Below are 24900 nucleotides of genomic sequence, written 5' to 3' on the forward strand. Positions count from 1 at the left end.
CATCCCAAAAGTGTTATTTAAAAGGCATGGTGAGTGTTTTGGAGACTTCATTTTTCTGCCACAAGTTTTTGGAAAATACAGAAAGAAAATGAAAATTAATTTGTTCACACAACATTGTCAATTTAATAAGATATTTTTCACACACAGCATAGGCATACTTAGAATTACAACCCCAAACACATTCCACTACTCCTCCTGAGTATGGCAATACCACATGTGACTTTTTCACTGTCTGAACTGATTATGTACCAGACACTGTATCTTATATAAAAAGGAGAAGGCAAGAAACAAAAAGCAAAAAGCCAAAAGGCAAGGTGGGACTTTATATGAGGCGGCGACCTGGTAAGGTCTAATGCCTCCATCCCTATCTAGTAAAAGAGGGGGGCAGGGGGTGGGACTTTGAATGAGGCATGTGGGTGTAAAAATATATAGATTTATTAGTGTATATGGATAATATGATACATAATGGTAACCATGTTATATAATAATAACAGTTGATGTAAATACATATTTACATACAATGGAGACAAGAAGCCACATGATTGCATACAGTTAATCACATAATACTGAGCATAGTCTGGTAAAACATAAAATAGATTAAGAAACAGCATATAACAGCTCTACGTGTTTCATAGATTGATCTACTCTTCAGTAGCATGCACGTGGATTGAGTCTGAAATGTACTGATGAACTGAATTTCTTTGAGGTCTGACCCTGTCAAGGGAAAGGGGGAGTTAAATTTATTAGGATAAAAGTTAAGCTGGTATAACCCCCACTCTCTAAGATACTTACAGATATAATGTGGGAGTTCACCGTTCCAAGGTAATCACTTCTCCTAAGAACAGCTGTCTCCGCAATTAGACAGGGTGCTGGCTCTGTTTGCAACAGAGATAGTGGAAGAATAGAATGCTGGATAGCCGCACTCCACAAATTCACCTTTGTTTTTAAAATAAATATCAAGGCATCACAGGTCAATACAGACTAACTGCACAGCTACTGACGCATTTCACACCAGATATGGTGCTTAGTCATAGCTAGAGTGCTAAAGATACATACATACATCTATACCCAACAAAATTATTAAACATGTCATCAAACAAATGAACAAATCATGTGTGTCATTAAATCCAAATGAAAACACCTGTGACCACCTAGGGTTCATAAATTAACCATTAGGCGGATAGAGAGGGTAACCTCCCTCCACCCACCTGACAGAGATTACACATAGAGTATTAAATATATTATAGTAATTAATCTCAAATATAAAAATAAAAAAAGGAGACGCACTGGTGCAACCTAGAAAAGACATTACATATGGTATTATTTTATTCTTCACTATGTGTCATGTCTTTTCTAGGTTGCACCGGTGCTTCTCCTTTTTTTCTTCTTATATTTGAGATTCATTACTATAATATATTAGCACTCTAGCTATGACTAAGCACCATATCATGTGTAAAACGCGTCAACTGCTGTGCAGTTAGTCTGTATTGACCTGTGATGCCTTGATATTTATTTTTAAAACGAAGGTGAATTTTTGGAGTGCGGCTATCCAGCGTTCTATTCTTCCAATACTTACAGATGTAGCTAGATTATAGGGATGTGGCACTGGAGATCGGAGACCCCCTAAGGGCATCACCGCCGTAACCTGAGGTGGTGTGGGCGCTCGAAGCCCAACAAGAACAACATCTGTAGAGGGCAATTGTCCAGGAATTGAGAATGGTCATAAGTGACCATAAGTGCTGAAACATCACGAGAGGGACTGCGTTAAAAATGGGATTGGCCCCAAACCTATGGTCACTTATGACCATTCTCACTTCCTGAACACTTGCCCTCCCCATAATTTAGCTATATCTGTAAGTATTTTAGAGAGTGGGGGTTATACTAGCTTAACTTTTATCTGAATAATTTTAACTCCCCCCCTTTCCCTTGACAGGGTCAGACCTCATAGAAATTCAGTTCATCAGTACATTTCAGACTCAATTCACGTGCATGCTACTGAAGAGTAGATCAATCTACAAAAAGCGTAGAGCTGTTATATGCCATGTCTTAATCTATTTGATGTTTTACCAGACTATACTCAGTATTATGTGATTAACTGTGTGCAATCATGTGGCTCCTTGCCTCCATTGTATGTACAAATGTATTTACCTTATTTATCGGCGTATAACACGCGCCGGCGTATAACACGCACCCCAAGTTTAGGAGAGAATTTTAAGGAAAAAAACTTTTAGGAGGGAAGTTTAAGGAAAAGAAACTTACATTAAAATGCCCATCAATGCAGCCTCATCAGTGTTCATCTGCAGCCTTTTCAGTGTCATTGCAGCCTTTTCAGTGTCAGTGCAGCCTTGTCAGTGCAGCTTTGCCCCAGTGCAGCCTTGTCAATGCAGCCTTGTCCCCAGTGCAGCCTTGTCAGTGCAGCCTTGTCCCCAGTGCAGCCTTGTCAATGCAGCCTTGTCCCCAGTGCAGCCTTATTAATGCAGCCTTGTCCCCAGTGCAGCCTTATCAATGCAGCCTTGTCCCCAGTGCAGCCTTATCAATGCAGCCTTGTCCCCAGTGCAGCCTTGTCCCTGCAGCCTTGTCCCCAGTGCAGCCTAGTGTCCATGCCTCCTGCCGCTGCCGCCGCCGCCATACACATAGAAGTAGTTTTAAATATGGCGCCGCGGAGTTCGGAGAGACTCGGCGCCGGCGGAAGTGAACGAACGCCGCCGAGATACACATAGCCGAGGGTTCTAGGCTCTTTCCGGCGCCGCTCACAGTCCCGCCCAGTCCCGCCCTATGATGGACATAACACAGGTCCAATGGCGGGACTGGGCGTGACAGTGAGCGGCGCCGGAAAGAGCCGAATACACCCGACTATGTGTATCTCGGCTCTGTGATTTCGGCGGCACTCATTCAGCACCGCCGAGTCCTTCCGAAGTCCGCGGCGCCATATTTGAAACTACTCGCTATGTAAATGTCGGCGGCGATCGCCAACATTCACATAGCGATAGCGGGGATCGGCGTATAACACGCACCCACGACTTTCCCCTGATTTTAAGGGGAAAAAAGTGCGTGTTATACGCCGATAAATACGGTACATCAACTGTTATTATTATATGACATGAATACCATTATGTATCATATTATCCATATACACTAATAAATCTATATATTTTTATACCCACATGCCTCATTCAAAGTCCCACCCCCCGTCGCCTCCGCTTTTACTAGACACTGTATCTTGTGTATCACACAAATCATCAAATTGTATCAAAACCAATGTACTGTGATGGTTGCCTCTGTGTAAGTGGTCATGGAATATAGCTTAGTGTAGTGTCCACTTAGCAGTCCTAATTCCTATAAGTCAAGCAAGCTTAGCCTACTGGTAGGTGGCTGCCCTCAGGAATGCCGTGTTCACTGGCTGGAAGGTATAGGAGGCTGAAGAAAAGAAGGACAAAGGAGTTTTTGTGGTTCCAGGAGAGCAATTGTCTGCAGGGGATGGCTGGGACTGAATCTCACAGGAATGTAGTCAGTGAGAAGTGCAGATGGGTCAGTTCAGGCGCAAACAGTCAGCAAACAGGCAAAGGATCCGTCCAGGCAGCAGGCAGAAATGTCGTCAACAAACAGGCCAATGTTAGTTCAGGAAGCAGGCAATGGCAACACTGTACTGGTGTGGTGGTGATCAGGAACAATGTTGCTAGCTGCACTGGTCAGGTGACAGTGGGGAATAGTGTGGCAGTAATCATGAACACTGCTGCTGACTTACACTGATCTGGTGACCCTGGGACAGGTGTGGCAATGATCAAGGACACTGACTGGTATGGCAGTGATTAGAGATACTGACTTGTAGCACTGGTCTGGCGACATTGACTGCTGTGGCAGTGATCAGAGACAATGGCTGGTAGCACTGACATACACTGATATCACAGAATCCAGCCATTGTACATGATCATCGCCACAGCAATGCGATGTTCCCATAGTGGCACTGCACTTGCTCTGGTGACAGTATGTTTTTCCAATTTTTTTTACATACTGTCATCAGAGGAGTGTAGTGTGAACATGTGCCTCTCTGAGGGGGAGAACCAGGATTTTTTTTTCTTTTTTTTACGCTATGATTATGATGCTTATTACAATGAGGACTGCTGTATAAGCAATAATTTACCATTTATAATGCCATTGTTTACTTTTGTGATAGTTGTGATTGGCCACAAGCTATAACATGGTACAGGTCTGTTGTGATTGACCAATGCTGTGTGCTGTAATTATTCACAGCGATCACATGGTACCAGGGCCAATGACAGTGGCCCGGTACAATGATCTGTATTACACTGTTTGCACTAGAGTGGGAGGACAAACCGGCCGCATCTGTGCATTGGTGGGTAAATAATATTCTGTGGGAATTAAAACTTTCCAATAATAAATAATTTAAATAACTGCTTATATTATTCAAAATTGTATGTATTATACCAAGTAATAATAGCTACATCCATAAAAATAAAATATGTTTTTAGTAAACATTAAACAATTTAACATAGTGATTTAGCCATGTTTGGCACTTGTTTAAAATCTAATCTTTTCCACTAAAAAAATAATAAATCACTCCTGGACAAGAATAATGTAATCGCATGAAATTGAGATACAGAATTTTTTCATTTCCTCTTGTTGCTCTGTTCTTTTGCTAATGGGTTCGTAGTCATGCATACTTGTAATTAGTAAAAAATGAAGGAGCCCTAAATGAGAGATCCACCTAAATGTTTTCTTCTTTTTCCCATTACCAAACAGAAATACATTTATATTTGATTTCTCATTACTTATTTATCACATTTACTATAATCTTTTATATGGCAAATTTGGATGTGACTGTGTTGTACTAATTCTGTATCGATCAGTAGTTTGCAAAGACAGAATTGTCTGCATTAGAAAATGAAAAATAAAAGTGTGGAAGTACTTATGCCCCGTACACACGGTCAGATTTTCCGACGGAAAATGTGTGATAGGACCTTGTTGTCGGAAATTCCGACTGTGTGTAGGCTCCATCACACATTTTCCATCGGATTTTCCGACACACAAAGTTTGAGAGCAGGCTATAAAATTTTCCGACAACAAAATCCGTTGTCGGAATTTCCGATCGTGTGTACACAAATCCGACGCACAAAGTGCCACGCATGCTCAGAATAAATAAAGAGATGAAAGCTATTGGCTACTGCCCCGTTTATAGTCCCGACGTACGTGTTTTATGTCACCGCGTTCAGAATGATGGGATTTTCCGACAACTATGTGTGACCGTGTGTATGCAAGACAAGTTTGAGCCAACATCCGTCGGAAAAAATCCTAGGATTTTGTTGTCGGAATGTCCGATCAATGTCCGACCGTGTGTACGGTGCATTAGAGTGCCTCCTGGTTTGCAGGGTTGGTCTCACCATGAGTTGGTATAAGTGTACAGCATGTTTTTCTAGAAAGAAAGTACAAAGCACAACTAACACCAGAAGAGCTTACTTATGGTGCCTGTATGGTCATGTTCCATGTTTGAAAGAAGGATAACACCAATGCTGACTACTCAGGTTCTCCTGCAGCGTGACTAGACCTTGATACGTACACATAGGTAAAGAGGAGGGATGAGATTTGGGTTCTCCACTACCTTAGGCTCACATTAAACACCCAGGACTCCTCTTTTTCTTCACAGGAAAAACCATAAGGCATTGCACACCCTTAGCTGTTGGTCAGATAAGTCACTAGAGCCAACAATTTAAAGAAATGGGTTTTATTCCTTTATTGGTACGTTACCCGTGGCAGTGGCTTCTTAAAGTAGAACTATAGGCAGACCTTTTTTTTTCCATTTGGATAGAGTAAGGGAAAGTTATAACACCTGTCAGATTTTTTTTCACCATCTGTGTCCCATTGCAGAGATTTCCCTTCACTTCCTGTCCCATAGCCAACAGGAAGTGAGAGAAAATCCCTTAAAATTAAGGAAATTCTATGGGGACACCCAGGTCACCAGAACTAGTGTCCCCATTCGAAGATTTCCCTTCTATTACTTTTCTGGGGACAACCCAAAATGTGGGATTTTCTTTTACTTTCAATGATAATGGTAAACAGGACAAATAGAGAGGTTTCCTTTACAGGGGCACAGACCACAATAAAAACTGACAGGTGTTATAATCCCTCTGCACTCTATCCAAAACAAAAAAAAAGCTTTGCCTTCAGGTATGGCCAAATGTCCAAGCTATTAGCGGGAGGCCTTGTAAACGCCCTGGTCGAGTGACAGCTCCCCAGTCCCAGGTCTGGTCCAGGTCATGCTGTGGTGGTGGTAATGTACAACGATATTAATTTTCTTATGGTAACCATATCTCTGTGTTTCGTGCGTCTCCTTGTTTGCTATCAAGCTCCAGTGATTGGCTATGGCGGCTGGAGCCCAGTTCCCCTTGTCCTGGATTTCTTCTCAGCAAGAGAGTTGGAATATGCAGATCAGTCCTCTATTAAGGAACTTTCCCTGAAAGTTGCCTTCCTGGTGGCTATAACATCGGCCAAGAGGGTCTCCGAAATCAGCTCTCTGGGATGCAAGGAACCATTTCTAACCTTTATCCTGATCGGGTAGTTTTGACTCCTATGTTGGATTCAAACCCCAAAGTGTCATCTGTGTTTCACATCAATCAGGAGATTGCTCTTCCAACGTTCAGATCTACCCGAGATTCCAGTGTTCATCCCCTAGATGTTGGGAAAGCTCTGAGTGAGTATCTAGAAGCTATAGCTCTGTTCCGTCAGTCTGACCACCTGTTCGTTCTTTTTCATGGGAAGAATAAAATAAGGGAATGCGTGCCTCTTCCAGATCTTTTGCAGCATGGATTGTTCAGGCCATTCAGTGGGCCTATAAAGGCAAGGGCTTGGCACCTCCAGAAGCGGTGACCACTCACTCAACTAGAAGCGTGGCTACATCATGGGCAGCTTCACATCAAGTGGCTTCAGAAGTTATTTGCAAGGCGGCCTTTGTGGTCTTCAATTAACACAGTGGCTGGAGTAGGCTAAATTATGGAACACGGCCTCTGGCCCAGAGCAAAGATTTATGGGAGAAGGGATGTGAGGTATGGGAGGGCAGGATTAACCCACACATAGGCTGCCATGGATTCCATCAAAGGACTCCAAGGAAAATTATGGTAAGTAAGTTTTAAGCCTTTAGAACAATAGATTTCGCACCCGACCATAGACTTCAAAGAGGCTTGTGGCAAAGTTCGAACTTACAGACTTTAAGTAAGATTCAAGATATTGTTTGAAAAACAAGTTCAGGCAGATTTACTCATCCATAGTGAAATGTCCATTGGCACTGCTGACATGAGACACGCAAGTCATTAGAATGAATGGAGTTATGGATAGAAGCAGAAGAACACTCTGGTTCTCAGGGTTTCATGGAGAGTTGATAACACCAGCTCCTGTGATACCATTATTGTTTAGTAGGTCTGGAAGTAACCACACATGCCTGCATAAGCAACGTCCAACAACTATTATTTAAAGCCTTGCCAGTAATGTACAGTGCAATGCACCCTATGTGTATATTATACATAATCCACTGGATGTAAACATGAAGACTCCCATGGGAAGAACCTTAAAGTATAATTGTAATACCTAATGATTTCCTTCTATGAGAATACACTAACTAAGAAAATGCATATGTGTGTGTTCAGGGGGGCAGTTGCCTGAACTTCCTATTACAGTATATCCTTTGTTAATGAGTGAACAGGACACTGGACCTGCATTGTCATTACAACACTCAATCTCCAGTAGGAAAGACCACAGTGTTTTTTGGAAAATCTTTTCAGAGTTTTGTCTTAAACAAATGATTACCCAGTAAAAGTCTGTGTTTATTAATAGAAATAAATTTAAATGTGAGCACCAGCTGAATGCCCTGTGCCTGCTGATTGGACCATCAGAAGTAGTAACACATTCATACACCATCAACTACAGATTGATAGATAGAGGGACTCTTAGCTTTCAAATTAGTTTTATCAATATGAACTCCAAAGAACATACAGTACATAACTTAATGAATACAAAACATTTGAATCTGCCATTCACAGAACATTGTCATAACAGTAAGGTACCATCATTCAAAACATAAATGCTTATAGAAATGTAATGAGATCTTTTTTCAAGGACCTGCTTACACTTTCAGCAGCTGATTTAATCATGCACTGAGCATGCAGCTTCTTTATCTTTTAATCCTTGCCAATGTTCCAGTTTAAAGTGATTCTAAAGGCAGAAAGTGTTTTATCCTAATTAATTCTATGCATTAGGATAAAAAAATCTTCTGCATGCAGCTCCCTCTCCCTTATACTTACCTGAGTCCGATCTCGATCCAGCACTGTGCATGTGAGCAGCATCTCTCTCTGGTCTCTCCTTCCTCATTCGCTCAGAGACAGAAGCTAGAGCCATTGGCTCCCGCTACTGTCAATTACAGCCAGTGAGGAGAGAGTAGGGAGGAAGAGGCAGAGTCGTGCTTTGTGTGTGAATGGACAATGGACATAGCAGCTTGCTATGAGGGCACTTGGCGGGGATCGAGGGGGGAGCCAGGAACGCCTGTGGGGGACCCGAGAAGAAGAGGATCTGGGCTACTCTGTGCACAGATAAGTATAACATGTTTGTTTTTCAAAAAAAATAAATAAACTGGGATCCTTTACAATCACTTTAAGTTGGTGCCATGACCACTTTTTCCAGATTTCCTATTTCAGGGTGCCTCCTTTCTTTTGCAGTCTCCTAAGGAACCAATTGCATGTAGAGACTAGAATTGTGCCTCTCCACACTGTGTTCATCAATAGAAACACAGTTGTGTAGCCTATGATGGCAAGGAGAGAGATACTGCTTGGGTGCAAGCTCCCAAAAGCATGAACATTGATCAATAGGAGAGGCATTACTATTTGTCTACTCCCACATTGGAACACCGAGAATACACCAGCTGATTATATTGAACCTGATTCTGCCATTCGGAATCTGTATCCAAAAGACACAGTGGAACACACTGTTTTTTTCTCCAAAGCAGAAACACAGTTTTTTTTTTAATTATCACAATCAAATGCACAAGAAGGCTAATAGGACTTTTAGCATGCTTACATTAAATAACAGTCCAGTATATAAAAAAATTAACATTCTATTAAACCACAGCAATAAAAAATGTCATCTTAAAAATTACCTATCAGTGCCTTCTCATTAGTGCCACCTATCAGTGCCCATCAGTGCTGCCTATCAGTATCCATCAGTGCCACCTATCAGTGTTCATCAGTGCCACATATCAGCTCAGCCTCATCAGTGCCTCCTGATCAGTGCCGCCTCATCAGTGCCCAAAAGTGCTGCCTCATCAGTGCCCATCAGTGCCACCTATCAGTTTCCATCAGTGCCACCTATCAGTGTCCATCAGTGCCGCATATCAGTTCAGCCTCATCAGTACCTCCTGATCAGTGCCGCCTCATCAGTGCCCATCACTGCGCACTATAGGTGCAGCCTATCAGTGCCAATCACTGCATCATCAGCTCACATCAGTGAAGAAGGTAAGTTACTTATTTGCAAAATTTTATAAGAAGAGGATTAAGATGAAACTGTGCCACAGATCTAAAAAAATATAACCTCTATATGTGCAAAACTAATTAACAAAGAAAGGGGAGAAGCTGCTGCCCTGCTTTTGATAACATTACAATTTGCAATCATAATAGAAAAATGACATCACTTATCTCTATGGACCTTACTTAGTGTACAAACATCTTCCTATTTTACAAATATACTCACCTCCCAATGTGCAAAATATTCAACAAATATGCAAAACAAATAATATTACTAAATTCGTATAATTTAAAATGCTGGTGCAATAGTGCTTTACAAATCTGCATGAATTCATTTCTGACATGTCACAATATGAACCAACAACATATATAAAAACAACATTCCTATAGGATTTATCAATAAAAATCAATTCTTCAGCTATGGCCAAGTGACTATGCTTAAGCTGGGAGGTGTAGTCTATGGCAGTGGTTCTCAACCCTGTCCTCAACTATCCAAAATACCAAGCCATTGACTCTGAAAGCACCTGTGCAAGATAAAGGAAAACCTGTAAACATGGCCTGTTGGAGGTACTTGAGGACAGGGTTGAGAACCACTGGTCTAGGGAATAACATCATCACTGCTACAGGCAGGTGGAAGCAATTCTCAGTCTCCACTTGTGTTGATGACTGTAACATTGTAAAAATATGGTAAGCCAAAAGGTGAGATGTAAGAGTAGGAGCGGATCTACGCACACATATCCCAGAACATAAAGTTATTACGGCACCAGGATTTATCTGAGTGTGTCATACAGGGGAAGGACTTTAATCCTGGAAGTGGATGCTAACGCTGCATGATGCCAAAACAAAGATGCTGCTTGCCTTCTGGTGAAGAAAATAGATGAAAGTATTGTCAAGAGGAGTATTAAGATACCTTTAAAGCTAAATGTCAGGAACGCATTGACTTTGTAAAATGTTCTGGCATACTATGAGTTAGGTCCAACAAGGTTCATGCCATATCATGGACCTATCTCTTTCATTTATGTTTGACAGTTTTATGGAGCTCTGTGAGTACAGCTATCACTTTACTCCTGGGGCTCTGACAGGAGAGACACTGGGGTTGATTTACTAATACTGGAGAGTGCATAATCTGGTGCAGCTGGGCATGATAGTCAATCAGCTTCTAACTTCAGCTTTTTCAGTTAAGGTAAAAAATAAAAAAAATGAAACTGGAAGCCTATTGGTGTCTAGGCAGAGCTGCACCAGATTTTGCTCTCCTTGGTTTTAGTAAGTCAACCCCACTGTCTTCTCACATCATCTTATCCCACCCCTCTTCTGTTCATTCAGAGAAGACTTTGTATTTTTTGAATGAGTTCACATAATACAAAGCACTCTATGATTGGGCAGGAGGAGGGCACTCTGCAGCTGCAGGAGCTCAAATTAGAAGGTAGTGTTTGAGTGCCAAAAGTATAGTGATAGCTGTACTCCCAATGCATGGTAAAAATAAAAACTGAATAATCAAAAGGCTAAGTCTACGAGGTAGCATGCATCTTGTTGGACTTATCTCCTAGAAATTTATAAAGTGGCTGCAGTAGAGTTCAGCTTTAAGAGGTAATAAATACACCTGTTATATTAAAATAAAAAGTTAGAATGCATGTTCATAACATAACCATAGCTAGGCCCCTCTACAATAAAACATTACATAAAGACAGAAAATCACATAAGAGTACCTTCAATTTTCTAAATTCTCAATCAAATCAGCCAAAATGTTTTCCCACCTGTTTCAGTTTTTTTATTTTTTTAAACGTTTAAATAGACTTTACACTGTCTGCAACTACACATTTTCTTGAGATCACACAATCTGTTCATGCTGTTAGGAAATGTTTTGGAAATTCACAATGTGAGCCTTAAATAATAAAATATCAGTAACTGCTTAGCCTACATTTAAATATAATTGGCTGACACCAATATTCCTGTGTTTTCTTAAAAGAGCTGTAATGCCTGCCATTTAAAAAGCGCATTTACAAAATCAGAGTGAATAGGTCTAATTACAATAAGTAATATGCACCTAATAAAAATGGATAAGAATAACATAAGTCACATAAGTCTTTTCTCTTCAATCAGAAACTAAACTTAAATTTGTAATTGTGCCCTTAAATGCTTAAATTCCATCTGTGATAAGAAGTTGGCATGCTATTATACATACCACTGCAGGATACAACATTAATTAAAATACATTTTAACTGAAGGAATAAGAAAGAAAAAGTCTCTTACCCATACAGGAACAGAGGTAGCAGCTGTAGCTATGACAATTGCCCCTGGAATTGGCAGGAGGCTCAGCCCTACCACCCATATCTGTAATATCAATTTGTAACCCATCTCAAAAGCGATTTCACTATAAAAAGGCAAATCAATAAAAGCATCAGATCTGACAATGTGTAATTTCATTATAAAATGCCATGCCTACCATACAGTCAGTCATGTAGGCAGAGCTGGGATCATTGGGATGCATTTGAGGAAATGTTTGCTTAAAATAATGAAGATCCTTAAGAGCTACACAAGAGTCACTGATATTGTTACCCTTAATTTTGCTCACTTGGTACTTTTCTCAATACATCCTTTCCATAATAGGAAAGCCAAAAGAGGCATCCTCAGACAATTCCTTGATGCAACCTGTTCATTTATCCCACATCCTTGGAGATCAGCACAGACTCCTACTTTACTAGAATGGGCCCCGCTATATCACAAAGCATGCATGAAGTCACTCCTACCTAGACATGGGTTGAACACCCCCCTGTTCGGTTCGCAGCAGAACTCCCGAACAGGGGAAATGTTCTAACCCATTGAAGCCCATTGAAGTCTATGGGAGCCCAACAGGTAAAAAAAATCAAAAGTGCCCATTTTGAAGGCTTATATGCAAGTTATTGGCAATAAAAGGGGTATGGGGGTCTGGGCACTGCCCTGGGGGACATGTATCAGTTAATTTTTATTTTTTTAAAACAATAGTTTTTTTCAGGAGCAGTGATTTTAATTATGCTTAAAGTGCAACAATAAAAAATGTAAAATTCCTTTAACCACTTGAGGACTGGAAGGATTTGCCCTCTTAATGACCAGGCCATTTTTTGCGATACGGCACTGGGTGCGACTTTGTACTCAAACAAAATGTACGTCCTTTTTTTCCCCACAAATAGAGCTTTCTTTTGGTGGTATTTGATCTGAGGTTTTTATTTTTTGCGCTATAAACAAAAAAAGAGCAACAATTTTGAAAAAAAAAAACGATATTTTTTACTTTTTGCTATAATAAATATCCCCCTTTTTAAAAAAAACTAAAACAAATGTCTTCATCAGTTTAGGCCAATATGTATTCTTCTACATATTTTTGGTAAAAAAAATCGCAATAAACGTATATTAATTGGTTTGCGCAAAAGTTATAGCGTCTACAAAATAAGGGATATATTTATGGCATTTTTATTTTGCGGCAGACAGATCGGACACTTTTGACACTTTTTTGGGACTAGTGACATTTATACAGCGATCAGAGCTAAAAATAGCCACTGATTACTGTATAACTTGTCACTGGCAGGGAAGGGGTTAACACTAGGTGGCAATCAAGGAGTGTTCCCTGGGGAGGTGTTTCTAACTGTGGGGGGAGTGTACTGACTAGAGAAGGAGAGAAATCGCTGTTCCTGATCACTAGGAACAGCAGATCTCTCTCTACTCCTCTGTCAGAACAGGGATCTGTTTGTTTACATTGACAGATCCCCGTTCTGGTTCTCTGAGGAGGGATTGCGGGTGGCCGGTGGACATTGCACTCGCCGGTCATGCACATCGGCTCCGGTGTTGTGCCATCGACGTACAACGACAGTGATTCACGCAGCCGTGCCAACCTGCAGCAATACAACTGCAGTGGCTGGTCGGCAAGTAATTAAATATAGTGCCTGGGGGGTCCCCTCAGTCTGCCTGCAAAGTGGCGCATCTGTAGCATATACAGAACTTGCTGCAGCAAAACTGACATTAACAAAGAAAAAAAAGGAGTCAAACCCCATTTAAAATGACTCGTGGTTACAATTGCAGGCACCTGGCTATTGAAAAAATAAAGAAAAAAATGGCATGGGGTCCCTCCCCAGTCCATACCAGGCCCTTCAGGTCTGGAAGTCTGGTATGGATTTTAATTGGGAAAATTTAAAAAAAGACGGCATGGTTCCCCCCAAAATTTCATACCAGATCCTTATCCAGGCATGCAGCCTGGCAGGCCAGGAAAGGTGGTGGGCCGGGATCTGAGGGCCCCCTTGTTAAAGGGGGCTTCCAGATTCTGATAAGCCCCCCACCCCGCAGACCCCCATAACCACTGGCCACGGTTCTGGGGACGAGGGGATAAGGCCCTTGTTCCCATCAACATGGGGACAAGGTGCTTTGGGGTGAGGGGTCAGATGTGGCCTGGTATGTTGCATGCCCATAGAATTGTCTAGTATGGATTCACGGCCTCACTCCTTTACAACCAGCTTACACTGTGCAATTGCAGGGTGTTTGGCGGGGTAAACAACCGGCAAAGACACTGCAAATTCGGGTGTTCGGTGAATGGCTAAGGCAAATGTTCGGCCCGAACTCATGATTAGACCGAACCGTTCGCCCAACACTACTCCTAACCCAGGCAGTGGATACTCAAGAACAGTACACACAGGTGTGGGCCTTTTGGCAGGTGTTTTAACCAATTACGGACCGCCGCACGCCAATATACGTCCTAACTTTGAAGAGCAATAGTGTTGTTATGGCAGCAGCTAGCTGCCATAACCCCAATATCCTCTTCTTTGGCCGGCGGTCCGCTTCCCGATAACATAAGAAGATAATATTGACGGTGAGAGAGAGGCCCCCCTCCTGCCGCGCTCCGGTACCCTCCACCACTTACCGGAGCTGTCGGCAGCGGCGGAGGCAATCGGATGATACCCCTTGCTGTGTATGGAGACGAGTGAGGGGAAGATGGCCCCACCAGTCTCCATAACATTGCAGGGAGGAAGCAACGTCAAAACGTCACTTCCATCCATAGCTCTTAAAGGGCCAGTCTCCCCTTATCTTCTTTTTTTTTATTTTATTGACCACCTTCATCTGTTCCTCATACAGTGTCATCTCTCTCCTACCTTTACCTTCAAGACTAGCCCTTTGTCTTTCCCCTTTTCTGCCCTCTAACTTTATGCTGCAGTGTCCTTATGTATTTTTACCCCTACTCCTCTATTCATGTGAATCAAGAGCCATCTACATTATGTTCTCTTTTTTTATACGAGAAGTCACTTATTTTTTATTGTGCCATGCAAACGTACCATTTAACTGAATAGATGTAATTTAAATTCTTTTCTCCATTTTTCATCTACTCCTGATTTCCATTGTAATTAATCAATTATCTCAAGTTGTGTCTTGAGCTATGTTTGTATTCACATTTATTTTCTTAAAATCTAATGAAATTAGACCGAAATTAATTAATTATGAAAACTGAGCTCAAGGTAAGTACTGTAGCATATACAGGGGGGAAAGATTCATCAAAATATAACTGGGTGTTAACATTTATCAGTAAGAACACCATAGATGGTTTATCCAAGGAAAATCCTATTGTTTTCAGGGGATCAGGAATGATATTTTTATGACCCTTGCTGGAGCAAATTGGACAATGTTTATAGTGTTTTTTGCCTTCCTCTGATCAGTTGAGTACAGGATTCTGTATATAGAGGTTTTCTAATTATTTAATTATGTATTTATTTATTTTAGATTGGTTGAACTAAATGAACTTATATCTTTTTTCAACCTAACTATGTAAGAAATACCTTTATATCTACTAAAATATGAACATATTGCTGCAGATTCCCAATTCACATATTTATATTGCATCAATAAATGATATAGAGTGTACATTTACAAAGGTCTAACCAATTAAGAAGCATAAAATAAAATTAGGAAAGTGTCAGCTGGTGCTGTGTTCTCTCCTTCATTCATTGGAATCCCCTGGTAAAAGAAAAAATGCATTTGTTTTAAAGTGGTTGTAAAGGCACAAGGTTTTTTACTTTCATGAAGGCAAAAAACCTTCTGTATGCAGCAGCGCCCCAGCCCCCCCCCCCCCACTAATACTTACTTGAGCCTCCTCTCGATCCAGCAATGTCCACAAGAGCCTTGCCTCTCTGGGGACTCGTACTGCCGATTGGCTTTTGGCAGAAGTGGGAGCCATTGCTGTCAATCACAAACAGTGAGCCAATTAGAAGACAGAGGAACGGGGCCGAATGTGTGAATGGACATACGGAGCCACGGCTCGGTAGCGCGCCTTCTTGGGTACCCTCAGAACAAGCTGCTTGCTGTGGGGGCACCCGGCAGGAGAGAAGGAGCCAGGAGTGCTGGCATGGGAAGAGGAGGATTCGGGCTGCACAGAACCACTGCGCAAAGCAGGTAAGTATAACAAGTTTGTTTTTTGTTTTTTTGTTTAAACAAGGCTTTATTATCACTTTAAGTACTTTAAGCACAGTAGATTTGAAGAAAAATCTGGGAATAATAATACAATCCACTTCCATGATAATTTTCTGACAAGAGGCAAGCATGATAGTATATGATCTAGGTAGTACTCTACAGTAGTCTATTGTGAAAATGATGGGATCCCCAGGTAGTTTCTTTGTATAATCTAGATCTAGGAAAGATGAGTATTATGTTGATGTGCACATGTTATGGGAGCCTTGCAGAGAGGTGTTTTTTCAGTTAGGCCTGGAGTTTCACTTTAAACAATATAGCTATACCTAGTTTTCCTGCAGCAAAGGCATCATCTTTATTACCCTGCAAACTGTTCTCCCTGGTTTACATCTCTGTACTCCATAGCAGCATTTATCATACTCATCCTTCAGCGAGAATTTTGTATTATATAAAGCTAGCCACCGTACAGAAAATCTATAAATCTGAATAAAATACCATCATGAAAATAAGAAACAAAGCAAAGAAGAAATATCTGAGAAAGGCATCCATATACTTTCAGCCATACTTCGAAATAATAACTCAAAATGCTCACAGTCTGAAAATATACTGTAGTTTCCCTCTAACATCTTCGGCATACAGGAAAAGGTCAGAGCTCTGGTATACTCTGATATGTCTAAGATGTAACAGGTGAGTGCCATTGGGTCATTCATTAACATCTGACAAAACTACCACTGCACCTGCTTGCCAGGAACAGATTGAGGTCAGGTATACACACAGTGGAACCAGTCTATTAACTGAATACAGAATCTGTTGTGATCATCTGTGAATGCTTAGTTGCAGTATTCTGTTTGTCAGAAAGAGGATTGCGGTTGCTCCCAGCTTTTTCCCTTAAGATTACAGCTAGGCATATAGAGTGTTGAAGACTAGGGAGAGGTTAATTCAAGTTCTAACATACTATATTACTATGAGAAGTCTGTCCTTTGTTGGAATCTGAAAATCGCACTATGGGGTTAATTTACTAAAGCTGGAGAATGCAAAATCTGGTGCAGCTCTGCAGAGAAACCAATCAGCTTCAAGTTTTTTTTAAGCCTAATTGAACAAGCTGAAAGTGATATTAAAGGCAGTTTTGTTATTATTTAAATAACAAACATGGCATGCTTACTTGCTCTGTGCGGTGGTTTTGCACAGAACAATCCCAATCCTCCTCTTCTCTGGTCCCCACTCGAGCTCCAGGCCCCTCCCTCCTGCCTCCATAGCAAGCTGCTTGCTATGGGGGCACCCGAGGAGGCTCACTCCTGAGCCACTGTCCTGTGTGTCCATTCACAGAGTGCTGCACAGCCCTGCCCCCACTCTCTCCTCATTGGCTCACCGGCTGCGATTGACAGCATGGGAGCGAATGGCTCCCACTGTTGGCTTAGCCAATGAGGAGGAAGAGACCCAGGTCATGGGCACATCGCTGGATTAAGGTTGGGCTCAGGTAAGTAATAGGAGGACATCAAAGAAAAGTTCTGGAATTGCTCCACTCCTTGAAATCCATTATTGTGTATCATAAAAACATTACAGACACTATAAGGGTATCACAGATGGAAATGATTCACGCTGAGCACTGTTATTAGCATGAAACACGTTCCATACGTGATATTCTCATGGTGTCTGTGATATTTTTATGATACACAATACAGAACGTCAAGGAGTGCAGCGATTCGAGAATTCCAGCGATTTCCTTGATGTGCATCTACAGATGGGCTGTGCTGGCACCCTTGAACCATCCTTGCATGGTGTTTATTTTCAGCTCACCTGCAGCGGCTATTCTGAACTAAGTATTAGGTGGGCTTGGGGGGCTGCTACACACAGAAGATTTTTTTTTTACCTTTGTGCATAGAATGCACATAGAATGCACAAAGGTAAAAAAAAACCTTCAGCCTTTACAACCACTTGAAGTTCAAAGTTGATTGGCTTCCATGCACAGCTGCACCAGATTTTGCACTAGTCTAGTTATAGTAAATCAACCCCTATGAATTTTCCCCCACACTCCAGGCACTGGGGCTTGATTCAATAAGCCATTTTCCACACATTTCTGGTGGTGTGTATGTACTGTAGCTAGAAACCTTTCTCCAAATGCATTAAAACACTGTGACACATTTGAGTAGTTCTTCTTTGCAACACTATTATTTATTACAGGTATATATATTGCACCAACATATTGTACATTCACACCAGTACCTGCCCTTGAGGAACCTAACACCTTAACACCTTTCTGACATGCATACATACACAAACTAGAGCCAACTTTTGACAGGAGCCAATTAACCTGCCAGCATGTCTTTGGTGTGCAGGGAAAACCCATACAAGCCCAGAAAAACATGCAAACTTCATGCATAATAGTGCCCTGACTGGGATTTGAAATGAGGACCCCAATACTAAACACTAAGCTGTTGTGCTGTCCTGTATAGCGCTACTGTTGCAACAAATTTATAAAGAAATACTGCCATACTGGTGATAAGGAAAGTGGACGCAAATAAGACCTCTTCCATGTTGGAGTACATTGTTGATTTCCTTACACATGTGATTATTGTGTTGCATCTGTAAGACAATTGTATGACGCAATTTGTCTGTAAGTTCCTCTGGAACTAATATTTTTTCTCCCAACTTGACCAAATAGCTTTTCTGTCTGTAAAACTCCACCACTTCGCAGAAGAGATGCTTCAAGCAGTTCTGTCAGTGGTGCGACAGATTCATTTTACCCTTACCGATACATACAGCAATCTGTTGCAAGTTCCGCTATTTGCCGCATAAGCGCAAGACGGACTTTTAAGGTGCATCTACTTACACTTACTATGAATTCCAGGTCTTTAGACTACATATGATATACAAATACATGTCCTATACTTACCAGATCAGCCTCCATTGAATGGAATCTTTGCTCCCTTTCAAAACTAAAAATACTGCTAGAATTTCAGCATTCAGAGTTACTGGGGACCTTGGATGCCTGTATCTCCCTGCTGATTGTTGTGGTTTCACCTGCTGGCCACAACGTCACTAGTGTATATTCCTGCAACTCTGAAGGGGCATACAGCAGACAAGGGAAACACATTGCTCAGAGGGAGACACAGCCATCTAACACACCCAGATATGTCAGATGATCCTAGTGGGGCTTCTGTCTCTGCAAGAGCACAAAGATTTCATTTACCAGAGACTGTACTAATTAGTATGGTACATGTATTTTAAAGAGACACTGCATATAGGATACTTATATACTTAGGGCTTTTTCAGACAAACGGTAAACTTACAAAGTGGTCAGGGATCAATATAAGCAGCCACTAGCAGACATTCAAGAGGCACTATTGCTGCCTCCTGATGCCTGTTTTTTTTTTTTTAAACATTGCCGAACGCTAATTTTACATTGTGGGACCGTGTTGCAACTGTAAAACAAGCGCGTGGTTGCAGTGAAAAGTTTGAAAGGCAGTGCTGCCTAAACAGAAATAGACCTGTTTCCAGATCCAAAACACCTTTCCCTGCTGGGATATATATCCAGGCTTCTCAGCTGATCAAACTCCTTTATTCCTTTTCTTTGCCTCACTGGGTATACCCCTTGTTGGTTACACGTCTTATGGCCTTTTACTCTGCAGTACTCTTTCTTCCACCATTAACCTCAGTAAAACAAATGTACTCCCATGGTGTAGTATTTAAAAATGTCCATGTATTTCAGTATTGTACACTTACATTTCAAAAAGAAACAGTGCGCTTGTATTAGAAGATTACAGTGGGGCCGTAGCTCCTGTGTGACTCACAATCCTTACGATCCTCAGTGCTACATTACCCGACTCCGCCCGGGAGTGCTGCCTTTCAAACTCTGCAGCCTGAGTTAACATTTCTGCAAAGCAAATCATTGCGGCATGTGTACAGCCCTGTCAGGCTATAATGTTCAAATTTATAAGGGCAGCCAAGGGTTGGAGAATCACCTGTTTTTACCTCCCCCAGCTGCAACTATGAAAGAGCCCTAATAGCTATATAGCTTCAAAGTATTTGTAAGGATTTATATTTTATTTTTTTAAAAATAACAAACATATCATAGTCATGCAATAGTTTGCATAGAGCAGCCCCAATCCTCCTCTTCTTGTGTCCCCCACAGGTGCTCCTGGCTCCCCCCCCCTTAGAGTGCCCAATAGCAAGCCACTTGTCAGCAACTTTAGTCCGCTCTCTGCAGAAAAGGGGTCACAGGAGTACAAAACTAATTTCACTCCTGTGACCCATAGGAGAAGCCCAGCCAAAGAAGCTCAGAATGCAATAAGGTAAAAAACTTCTGCCATTAGAACCACTTTAACTGTCATCAAGTGAGGAGAGACCATTAAGTACAGTGGGCCTGTGCCTACTAGGTGGCTCTTCCTTGTATAGTTATTGGTTTTGGTACACAATATACTGTAAAGATTAAGTAAAAGGTAAAAGAAGAAAATGTTGTTTGTAACTGCAGTGACCCTAAAAAAGCAGTCTTGCTTTAGGTTCTAAAGTTTGAGAGCCTATTTGATATCAGTGATGGTAATTTAGCATTGACAGTCAGTGATTTATATATATATATATATATATATATATATATATATATATATATATATATAGACACCAAGTCTTACTGTATGTATTTTGACTTGTTAACCTCCTAAATTACTATAGCCAAACTGAACCCCTAACCTGATGTTTACTTACATATATAACATTTTATCTTGTTGCAAAATCAATGGTATGCATGCTTTCTAAAAACAGAATTACACCCTTTTTTTTTCACTGTGAGACACAAACAAGAATTATTGTATGTACATTTTTTTCCAATCAAAAGAGTCCTACCTGTACCACAGGATCACTAATTAAGATATGTGAGACTTGGTGAGATGAGAGCAGGATCTAAGGTTTCTATACACAATCAGGTAGGGAACACAGGACTTCCTAAATTGGCCACCGTAGAGGTATAACCTATATCCGCATTTAGCAGTGCTTGCACTTAATGAAGCATCAGGGGTTGACAGAATCCACAGCACAGCGTAGCTGAAAAGTTCCAGTAATTACATTTACAGTAACATAGATACAGTACAACAGGTGCACAGAAATCACGTTATGACATTTTATACTGTCAAGCATTAAAATAATAATAATTTTTCAAAGACGGAAAAATACTGTAAACAGTTTCAACTATTCAAACACAAGAAAGTTAGCCAAGCTTCAGACTTTTGGGAAATAACATTAATGATAATAATAAATAAAGGTACATTTCTTTCTTTAACGCATCATAAATCTACAGATGCTTTCCTAAGTCACCACTATGAAAGTACTGGTAACGGGGCTGATTAGCTAAAGGTAATAAGGCTTTATATTTTGCAAGGGAATTTTCACTTTGCAAGGAAAATTTCCCTTAGCTTAGGGAGTATGGTGAAAATCAACTTTGCATACAATACTCATTCATGTGCAAAAACGACAAGAAAAAAAGTATTTTTGCTTGCACACAATTGGATAATGAAAGTCAAATATTTTTCAATAAAGCAACAAAACCCTTCTATTTTTACAGCAAAGGAATCTGTCATCTTGACCTATTTTCGATCTACTGCCATGGGGCTGCACATGTGATCAGTTATGACACCACCCATTTAATGGCTTGACAGTTCGGTTGAGAGCACAAGCACCCATGACAGTTATAACTCATGGTCTATTTACAAAAACACACAGTCAAGGCGCTCCAGGGAGGTCCTATGAAAACAGCCAGTGGAATGGACTATGCGAGGTAGATGCACTAACCAGAGCCCAGGATCCACAGGAGACAAGGAAATCCAGTTAAAATCATACTTTATTGATACTTTATAGGCAATTAAATGTCTTTCATGGTGCTCTGCACACAGCTGCTTGCTGAAAGACCCAAACAGTGATGGAAGGCATGTAGGAGTCAGTGGCAAAAGTGCCGTGATGGAGCTGCAGATCTGTGACAGGAGACAGCCAGGGATCGGAGGATCTTGTGTCCCTGGCAGTAATGTCATTGGAACTCAGGAGACAGCCACACATCATGGGCTAGCAGGGCATGTGGAAGTGCACCAGAAGGATGGTTAGAAAGCTGGTTGCCAGGATAACATGTTTCAGGGCATGCCTCCTTGTCAAAGACTTTTAATTGCCTTTCATTAAAGTATGATTTTAACTGGATTTCCTTGTCTCCTGTGGATCCTGGGTTCTGATTAGTGCATCTACTCCCCACAGTCCATTCCACAGACTGTTTTTATAGGACCTCCCTGGAGCGCCTTGACTGTGTGTTTTTGTATATTGTTTTTACCACTGGTCACTCTGAGGCCACCCAGACAAGTCCACATACCAGGCTCTGCCCCGTTCTCTGGCTGCTGATATGAATCCACATTGTGATACTGCAGTGTATCACCTTACTTTATTTTATATTATTATTCATGGCCTGCCTTTAATATGATTGTTTTGGAAAGCCATTAAACCAATGGGTTTAATTGCACTAAATGCAAAAAATAAATGAATAAAACTAACCAGAAAAAATATATATACAAATGTATCAGTGCAAACTAGTGGCACATGTTGGATGCCAGACGCATTTGGCATCCAAAATTCTGAAGTTTTTTAAAACGGACAATTTTTATCTTCCAGACATGGTCTAGGTCAGGGATATGCAATTAGTGGACCTCCAGCTGTTGCAAAACTACAAATCCCATCATGCCTCTGCCTCTGTCATGCTTGTGGCTGTCAGAGTCTTGCTATGCTTCATGGGACTTGTAGTTCTGCAACAGCTGGAGGTCCGCTAATTGCATATCCCTGGTCTAGGTCAATGTTTCTCAAGTACCCCCAACAGGTCATGTTTTCAGGCTATCCATTATTTTGCAGAGGTGATTTGATCAGTTTCACTGCCTTAGTAATTACCACAGCCATTTCTTCTGAGCGAAATCCTGAAAACATGACCAGTAGGGGGTACTCGATGACTGGAGTTGAGAAACATTGGTCTAGGTTTCTCATTTAGCATATATTTGTAACAAAACTTGAAAACAGACAAAGCAGAAATAGACAAATAGGATAAATGATAAGGAAAAATTTGAACAGGGATATACAATGTAATACTGACATATAATCACACACATGGGTTGGACTTGAAGGACTTGTGTCTTTTTTCAACCTCACCTACTATGTAACTATGTAACAGTCTAAGGAAGGAACTCAAAACTGTATTTTTATAACCCTGTGCCAAAGGACACTGGCTCCAAATGTAGGTCACTGGGATTTTTTGTCCTCACAAACACACATGAGAAAAATGAACCCCAAAGAGATTTCCACAACAGATTTAGCATATGCTATTCCCATATTTGGTTTGAAAGCAAAGCGTAGGTTGAAGCAAGTTGCTACATTTAAGAATAGGGTCAATTATACACCCTCCCATAGCCATCTCTCCTGTCTTTAAATGTGCACTGGATTATGCATTGGACACACTTTCAGGTGTGTCAGATGACACCTCCTCTGTTGCTTGCTGTGGCCCCTTCTGTTGGACCCTATGTTACTACAGTGTCCTATAGTGACTTAGAGGGTGGCAGAAGGAACCACAGAGCACAAAGGGGGATCAGGCATCAGACACTCCTGCAGGTTTTAGATAAAGATTTTCTTTTAGCCAGAGCACTGCCTAAAGACAGCGAAGGTCAGAGAAACAGGTGGAGTATTAACTTTTTTCTTTTTAGCAAAAACTTTTTTTAAAAACTTTTAAAAGTAAAGAAAGAGTTGCTTTAAATTAAAGGTAGTGAATAAACACTGGAACCATTTCTGCATTTAGATTCAAATCATGTTATTTTTTAATTGGAGGAGTTCCCATGGAGATTCTTCAGAAAATACTTTGCTTGTAAATATTTAAACGTTTCCTACTAAATTATAATTAAACCTTAACCTCTGAAAGGATTAAACTCATGTGCTAGTAATTAGTAGGGATGGGCGAATGGTTCGGCCCGAGCATAAGTTCAGGCCGAACTTTGGTTGTTTGGACGTTTGGCGAACAACTAACATTAGGTGGTGTTCGCAGTAAATTAGAAAGCAGCGGAATCCCGTTGAGGGCCATATCTAATTTAGCAATGTAATACATTAAACTTTTTTTCTGGCACAAACAGGACTTTCTTTTGGTGATACTGTCCTTTAAAAAAATGTTATATTTGCTAAGTGATCTATACAGTACAATACATGATAATGTATTTTAATGTGCACATGTTTGAATATTCTTAAAGTGGTTGTAAACCCTTACAGATCACTTTGTGCTACAGGTAAGCCTATAATAAGGCTTACCTGTAGCTACCCAGGGTATCTCCTAAACCTGCACGGTTTAGGAGATATCCCCTGTATTTTCATGTGCCGATGTCATCGGCACATGCGCACTGACACAAACTGAAGCAATGGCACGTATGTGCCGTTGCTTCAGTGAGTGTGCCATTACCACGCGCAAGCACGGGAGTGACATCATCGTGGCTCCGTGCAATCACAGTGCTGGAGCTGCGATACCCGGAAGTAACCCCCGGGAGTGATGTCGCCGGCCTGTGCTGTGTACGGGCACTGCAGGTGAGTATTACATAATGAGCTAGTATGCTATGCATACTAGCTCATTATGCTTTTGTCTTGCAGGTGTTAGTTTTTTTTTGTTTTGTTTTTTAAAGTGGGTTTACACCCACTTTAAGCAACATTTTTATCTTGAAGATCTTAATCAAAAACAGGATTTTGAGTATATCTACCATTTTAATAGTTAATATCATGTTCAAGAAAAATAGTATCTTAACAAAAGATGCATCACATGTTTTAGCAAAAGACCTTGACAAGAGAAAGGTCACTTGATATTCTGTTCTACATAAGCAAGTCAACCTTATTCCTAAATGTTTTTTAACTTGAGTGTACCGTGCAATGTAAAAGTTAACATCAATTTGTTTTTAACGTCTTGTTGGAAATATTTTGT

At 40.9% G+C, this 24900-nt stretch overlaps 1 protein-coding gene across 1 annotated transcript in view; it reads right to left on the reverse strand.

Annotated features, from left to right (window-relative positions):
• The window catches only part of EDIL3 (EGF like repeats and discoidin domains 3), a 1025075-nt gene that overhangs the window by 911739 nt on the left and 88436 nt on the right, over positions 1 to 24900 (reverse strand). The window lies entirely within an intron of this gene.

This window comes from Aquarana catesbeiana, linkage group LG01 (genome assembly GCF_042186555.1).
Source record: "Aquarana catesbeiana isolate 2022-GZ linkage group LG01, ASM4218655v1, whole genome shotgun sequence".
Classification (NCBI taxonomy): domain Eukaryota; kingdom Metazoa; phylum Chordata; class Amphibia; order Anura; family Ranidae; genus Aquarana; species Aquarana catesbeiana.